Genomic DNA, 8,277 nt, shown 5'->3' on the forward strand with positions numbered 1-8,277 from the left:
TAAGTCATAATTATAGTTTGTAGGATTCATAGTTGGGTAAACTTGGTGATTTTTTTCCTCCTCATATATTATTCATAGCACCATCTAGAACTGTAAAGCTAGTTAGTAGGGATGAAACCTCCAGACCAGTACCAGCTTGACTTCTCCTTGCTCTAGACTTCAGGTATATGGTGTTTTCAGCAATAGACCATTAGAATCAAGTTCTGTGGTGGTGACAACTATTTGGAAGTCTAAGAATCACAGGCCAACAACTCCAAAAAGAAGTAATCATCCCTGGCACTGGGGTTTTTATTTGTTAACCAGTGATGTTAAGTAGAAGCATTGTTGGTCCACTGTTGTTAAATGAATTTTAATTCTATATATGTGTGTATGTATGTATGTATAAATATAAGATGTGTGTACATATATGTATATGTATTATTGTATAAAATAGCTGTGTTTACGTGTGTGTGTGTGTGTGTGTGTGTGTGTGTGTAGGTTCACACAGTAAAGAAAAATGTGTCAGATCATTTGGGGCTGGAATTATAGATAGTCATGTGGCATGTATTCTTCCCTACTGAGCAATCTCTCTCACAATAGATGTTTTAATTATAAAAATTCCATTAACAAGTCCCTGCTCTTTTATTCTAAAGGACAAAAATTATTGGATTTTGAGATGCAACAAAATTAAATTACTTCTGGGCATTTTATTTAAGTACTATAAAAAAGAGAGTATTTGTTTCTGTTTACAAGTGTGAGAGAAAGAAACAGAGAGAAGTTTATTGTTCCTCCCACCCCCCTTTCAGTACTTAAAGAAATTATCACCATCATGTTTTGTTTTGCTAATATTGGAGAATAAAGACCTGGAAGGAAATGGATGTTCTTGTTCACATGGCATGCATGACTTTCTTTGCCTTTTTTTCTTTGCTAATCAATAAACTCATTGTTCCATTTATAAACATAAACAATTTGATTATTCTTGATAAGTTGGTTAAGAATTCCTTTCCACTGCATGTTAGTTTTCTTCCAAGGCTCCCTTTATATTTATCGGTAGTCACCACATGAACTCCTAAATTTTAATAAGGGGAAGCAACACCTGGCATAAATGTTACCAAAACAGCTACTGCAAAGTGTGTTGATATCCCACCATGTCCTTCTAAACATAAGAATAATCCTGAAGTTTCTCAATATGCACAAACATAATCAGTTATTTTCCTACTTTGTGGAAAAAATTGTCATATGTGTATGTGTTATTTCTTTGCTTTAACTTTCTTGAAACATTGTCCAGTATTATATATCAATATTTCACTCCCAAATGTAACTTGTCAAAATAGAGTTGTGTTGACCAGCAAAAGTCATAAGGTTCAAAATTTTCTGCATCCCCACTAAAAAACATTGTTCTCACAATAGTCAATAAATAAAAGGAAAAGTCAGGAGGGAGCCTTTTATGGTAAGAGAAATGCAGACGATGACAGAAGTTATAAGACTAAGAAAAAACAAATCATCCTTAGAACTTTCCTTTGAAACAGCATTGCCTTTCAAAAGGAAAAAAATGCCCTGCCAAGTCAGCAGCCTTTGAGAAGGGGTAAAGTTTAGGTGATTTTTGAAATACTAAACAAGCTCCCTAGCAAATATATATAGCAGAGATAGATTAAATGGGCTTCCTTAAAAAATTAGCCTACACTCAGAATATTACAGATTGCACACAAGATAAAATCAAGTAGAGAGGACAGAGACAACAGCGGAGCACATCAATCTGAGAGTCTCCTGAAAGTCAAGAAGAAAATGCATCATCTGTAGTATTCCCACTTTTACTGATCCTTTTTGTCTAGCTATATGGAGAAAAAATATGAATGAGCTCTAATTCTTGTTTAGTCACTGAACTGCTCAGTCAAGCAAGATGATAATGAATCTCTACAATGGGAAATTGATTGCACGCTCTCAAAAATCGTGCTTTATTTATGCTTCAGAAATGTGTAGATGTGTCAGGATTTCTTAGTGGAATTTTTTTCTTTTCACCATTTTATGTCATGAAAAGCAGATGATTACTACCCAAATGCAAATTAATTTTGTCTTGAAGTGTTGGCCTACAACAAACACAAAAGAGAATAAGATTTTCTGAAGAGTTGGACAATCTAGTCAGTAGTGAAAACTGTAGAAAAGACCCTTCAATAGCACCTTGAGTGGTTACAAGATGGCTACATTGGTATGAGCTGATCACATGTGTTTATTGTTTAACAGCTATGTTTACATCTCTTTTCTACAGATGGAATCATGCATACTCTTTACTACATGCTGAAGTCTTATTGACTTTTAACTTTTGATAAGAGTTTCGTATGTAGTTTATGGTAAGAAACTATGAATATACTATTCATATATGGGTTTGCTTCATATAGGTGGGGGTAGCATTAATTAAGGGTTAAAATTTTCAATAACTATTGATAGGAAACCTGATAAACATCTTTCATCAAGCAATCTGAAGGCAGAAAGTCATGTGGTTGAGGAAAAGCCATGAAGTCCACTTTGGGACTCTTTTGCAATATCTGTAAGGAACTGTTGGGAATTTCAAGTGTACAATAGAATTTGCAGAAACAGGACATGCTACACATGGTTTTTGTCCTCCTTCCAGCGTTGCTTATAATGTAAGAGATATTTTCCAGAGAACTCACGATATTGGAAGTTATATATACTGATGAAAGTGGTCAAGAAGTCTAAGTCAGGCATCTAAATATAAAGTATCCCCATTTTGAACAACCCTGGGTGATCAACATGGATAAATCAAGGAGAAAATTTTATAGGTCATATATCATGGTAACTAGTGAGCATTCTCATTTCTCTGAGATCGGTTGCAAAATCAGGAGAGGAGGAGGCACTAGGCAAAGCTCGATACTTGCTGCCTCTGTAAATAAGAAAAAGAAATGGAGATCTTACAGCACAGAAACTTCCCTGTGTACAAATTGACAGTTGAAAAATAGCAAGTTAAGTTTTTTTAAAAAAAAATCATCTTTCTCCTAGTATCTCTGGATGGCTGGCTTACCTACAGACCCAGGGAATAGATAAAGGGCTGTTGCTAAAATCTAGCTCTGCAAAGTCAACCAATTCTTTCCCCCACCTTCACCTCCTTTCACAAGTGAGCACAAAGCAGTCAGTGCTCATTTGGTCTGCTGGGTGGCGCCAGATGATCAGCACATAAGTGGAAGATCCCAGCAGCAGGAATTGTTTCCAAAGTTTGAAATGTGTAGCTACACACAGATATGTAATACACACACACACACACACACACACACACACCCTTCATAGTCATGTTTATTACCTTTGTTATATATTTTAAGTTTCTTTAATATCCAAGTAAGGATGCTAGGGGAAAAGCAACTGGTTAAAAAAATATTTCAGATATAAATGCTCTGGAGACTTTTCCTGCCATTAATGTTCAAATATTTTAACATGCAAAAGACCTCAAAATATTTCATAAATCGTTGCTGTTGGGGGATGGGGGAGAGTAGTGGTGGTGTTTTCCAGTTGAAGAGGCAGACTTGGGTACAATATTGATTGCAAAAACTATATAAGCCTATTGCTGGATGGGCACAGCAGAAGTGGCTGACATTAGTCTCTGCGTGCCCCTGCCTGAGGGATCTATTTATGTTTGTAGACTATGTTGCCAGGGAAGGCCCTGTGGATGTCTGTGGTCTGAGGGGCTTCCTGTCGATGTTGTTAGGCTATGTTGTCTGAGCCCATGGTCCCACTGTAGCTGGAGTCTGTGTTGATGTCCATGGCTGTGTTACCACTGAAGTACATGTGGACATCTGTGGCCTGGGTTGCCGTTGAAGCTATGTTGGCTACCGTGAACTGTGCTAACACTGCATACTGGTATGAGTGACCCGTGCTGCCAGGTCAGATCATGTTGATATCCATGGACCCAACTGCCTCCAAGGGCCTTATCTGAGGACCATGGTCCTATTTCCAGGTAGAAACTGTATTTGTAGTCTCTGTTATCTTCAGAAACCTTGTGCAGAACTGTGAGCTGTGATCTGATGACTGTGAAGAGCAGGAATGTTATTGTTGCTGAGATACAGATGATTACAGACTCACAGTTAAGAGTAAGGGACATGGAAGACTTCTGCGACATTCCCTACTCCCTCCATCTCCACCCTCCCCAAAGAAACTAACATCCTAAACAGGAAGCAACTGAAGAGAACCCTTAAGAACTGTTACGGGGATGTTGAAGTGTGACTCTCCACAATTGATGGCAGGGGTAAGGGAGAGGAAGCCCACTGAGTATATAGATAACCCAAATTGGACGTTTTTATTCTTATTTATATTTTTACTGTGTGTGTGTGTGTGTGTGTGTGTGTGTGTGTGTGTAGCAGAGAGGTCATAAGGGTTGGGGCAGGGCCAGCAGACATAAAAGGATTGGGAAGTGAGTGAATCAGAGTTCATGATGTGAAATTCCCAGAGAATCAACAAAACACTTATGATGTAAAAAAAACAGTAAAAGAACTATATAAAACATTACAGTTACTGATATAGTCAGTGCTGAGCTGGTCTTGCTCTGTTCTGTCACTAGCTTGTTTCAGGACCTCTGTTGTATCCTTAGGCAATTTCCTCCCATGTCTCCAATTCTACCTTTTCCCAAGGCATTATTCTCTGAGGTTATTCTAAGCAACTATAGATACTCTCTCTATCCAACTCACAAGGAGGCATACCAATCCTAAAGAGAATCAATCTGCCCTTGTCCAATGGAAACCATCTTCCTTTTCAGTCCTATAACTGTAGCATCATATTGGAGCTGCTGATACATTGTTCACAGAACTGTGAAGAAATTTTTAATGTTCTGAATAAATCTGTGAAGGACACTTCTGTTGCTGATTCAAGTCAATTATGGTATTCTACCAAAATAACAGAGTTCACAGTGGTTATGAGGTTACTCAGAATAACTACATTTTTTCAGACTTCTTTGCACTTATTTATTTCTGCTCTCTGACTTAGTTGTCTTCAAGAGAATGTATGTGAAAGTGAAAAGTGTAAAATCTGCCTCATTAGTTTTGGAAGGAAATTGATAACCCTTATCATTTTGATTACGCAAGTAAAGACATTTCCCACGGAATCACAAATTGTATTAAACTACTGTATCTGAGATCTACTTTTTAAAGAGTAGTAGCTTATTCTTTACCTAACTAGTACTGACATTAATAGACCATTGAATTCCATTTCCTTTGTTTGAATTTTTAACATAGTCAGCATGGAGCTCTAGTTGCTTAATGACCAGGAACAACTCTTGTATAAGAATTTCTGTTCTATGACAAGCCAACTACATCTGCTATTCTCTCAGTACTTTGAAGTTGAACACATTTTTTCCACTTCCAAGAAAGGAAAGCTTTAGTTCAAGGCTAGCTGCACAGTTGATGTTCAAAACAGGAACAGAAAATGCTTGTAACTTCTAAAACTAGGGCATATAGGTGAGCTATAGAAGTTGATCAATGGAAATGTTAAGCTTTAGAACAATGAGCTTCTCCAAATAACTAAATAGAACATAAAGCTTGAAAACAGAGTACACTGCAAATGCTTAGCCTAATTTCCACATTTTTACTTGCCAGAAAATGTGGCAGTTCGTTAGATCAGCAGTGAATAATGTTCACATTATTAATGTACTGACATCTGCTTTAATATTAGATCTCATAAAGCTACATGAATGGGGAAATTTAATGCAAACCAAAGATAGTGACCACTCTGGAAGTAATCTGTCAGATGACAGAAATTTAGTTTTATTATTCTGTTGACACCCATAGCTCTTCCTGTTGCAACACATGAAGCTGTTTGTACAAGTTAGGACACACACACACACACACACACACACACACACACACACACAAAGATATCTCATTGAATGATCATTATTCTGTGACCAGAATAGCATGAAAGAAATATTTTATTCATAAAAATTACAGCTAAAGTTGTAGGTGTGCCCTACAAGGTCTAGGCACTCCAACGCAAGAAGGCTCAAAGGCGTTTTTCTATCTCAATTTAGCAAGAACAGAAAAATGAAATAAACATTTCAACCCATATCTCTTTAACCTAATATATTCTCCAAAAATAAAAGGTGAATCTTCATAGTACTATTTGGTGGATCTTCATTAAGAAATTATAGCCCAGTAAATAGATAGTGTCTATCACGATTCCAGGTAAGTCTGCAAGAACAGAATCCTAGAATAGATGTATTTCAGTTGTTCCCCAGGCCTCATAGTGAAGCTTGTCTCCTTTATTCTCTTTTAGAAGGCATTTCTTAAATTTACATCCCCTGGTTCTAGAAAATCAAATAAGACAGGTTTAAATGTAGGTATAAGCTTCTGGGAGGCATAAACAAGCTTCTTTGTCTGTTTTCATTCGAGCTTAAGCTGTCTGGTTGTAAGTTAAAGAATTTTCTTTTATCACTATTTCTCCAACCTCTTCTTCAAAACAAACAATTTAGAGTTAAGATAAGGCCTTGCACTTTAATAAAGTACTTGCTTCTTTCTTGACACTCCTAAGAATCTAAAATGTTGTCTTACTATATTTGAAAGTCAAGAGGCAAGGGTGAAAATGAAGGCTCATGCACCATGTGTATGTCCTTAAAATTTATAAGGGATACCACAAAGCCCTTGGTCCTGCTAAGACTGAACCCCCAGTGAACTAGATTGTTGGGGGGAGGGCGGCAATGGGGGGAGGATGAGGAGGGGAACACCCATAAAGAAGGGGAGGGGGAGGGATTAGGAGGATGTTTGCCCGGAAACTGGGAAAGGGAATAACACTCGAAATGTATATAAGAAATACTCAAGTTAATAAAAAAAATAAGAAAGGGAATAATGGCCTCTAATTTTCTAAATAAGTGAACTTTCAAAACAGCTGCTAACTGTGGGTCTATGAGAATTCTTTGCATTCACTGAGTTTCTCCAACAATGTAGAAGGTTAAGAGAAGCAACTCTTGGTCCCCACAATGGCACACTCTTGTCTTCTACCCTTGCTTCTCTGATGTAAACTATTGTATCTATCTATATTGTATTGCTAGATACAATAGTTTACCAAACTTCATCTGTGTCCTTATAAGCACACAGCTTCATGATTCTTTCTCTGAGTCTTGCAGTATACTCTTCAGTAGAAAACACACAATAGCAATGGAGTTCAGAAAGCACACTACACACGTGTTGAAGGTGGTGTGGGGTCTCATTGCACATACCCAAAGCATTATAAAAACAGACTTTGTAGGCTTATATTTGTCAAAACCTACATTAATAAGTGTACTTAAATGCTTTAAGCTCTCTTCTAGCCTACCACCCACCAGATGTAGTAGAAAGAAAAAGCTAATAAGATAAAGGAGAATGTGGACCAGTTTACATGAATTAGTAGTGGTAACTTGATCCACTCAAAACACCATCCTGGAAACAGCAATGGCAGTTTGGTCCAGAACCATGAGGCTCTGCCAATGGCTGTGAATGTGAAGCCAAGGAAGTGGCAAGGAGCTGATGGAATACCACCAGAAATTATTTTGTGTGTTTCTTTCTACAAAATCACAACAGACAATGATCAGCAAAAAGTGGCAAGGCAAACCAATACCACACAGCATCGTGCACTGTTCGCTGGGTTAAATTTATTCACTTTCTAAGTATCACGTGTTCCCTCAAGCATCCACTCTAGCAAAACATCACATGCTCTTTTTGCTAGGCTGCTTCAAGAAAAAACAGAAACAACCACCACCACCACCACCACTTGTCCTCAGCAAAACATCCTCCCATGAGTCTGCTTCAGAAAAAAAAAATCTTCTCATAAGACAGTATCCAGAGAAACCTCACATGACACAACTGAGTCTCCAAAGAAACCAGAAATTACCACTTCAAAATTACCCAAGCTCAAGAGGCATATAAACTACTTAACTATGCATAGCTTAACTATCAAGCTTCTAGGAAGAACTTGAAAAAACAAAGCTGAAAGCTTTGTAATATGGGACCGAATTCTCTTGCATTCCCAGAGATCTATAAATGTTTCACATAGATTATTTATAAAAATCTACTTTGGCAATATATGCTATGTTGACCTAGCTAAAATATGTCTGATTAAGATCTATCCTGGACTCTGACCCCATAGGTAGCAATGAATATCCTAGTAAGAGCACCAGTGGAAGGGGAAGCCCTGGGTCCTGCTAAGACTGAACCCCCAGTGAACTAGTCTATGGGGGGAGGGCGGCAATGGGGGGAGGGTTGGGAGGGGAACACCCATAAGGAAGGGGAGGGGGGAGGGGGATGTTTGCCCGGAAACCGGGAAAGGGAA

The sequence above is a fragment of the Rattus norvegicus genome, chromosome 2, assembly GCF_036323735.1.
Source record: "Rattus norvegicus strain BN/NHsdMcwi chromosome 2, GRCr8, whole genome shotgun sequence".
Lineage (NCBI taxonomy): Eukaryota > Metazoa > Chordata > Mammalia > Rodentia > Muridae > Rattus > Rattus norvegicus.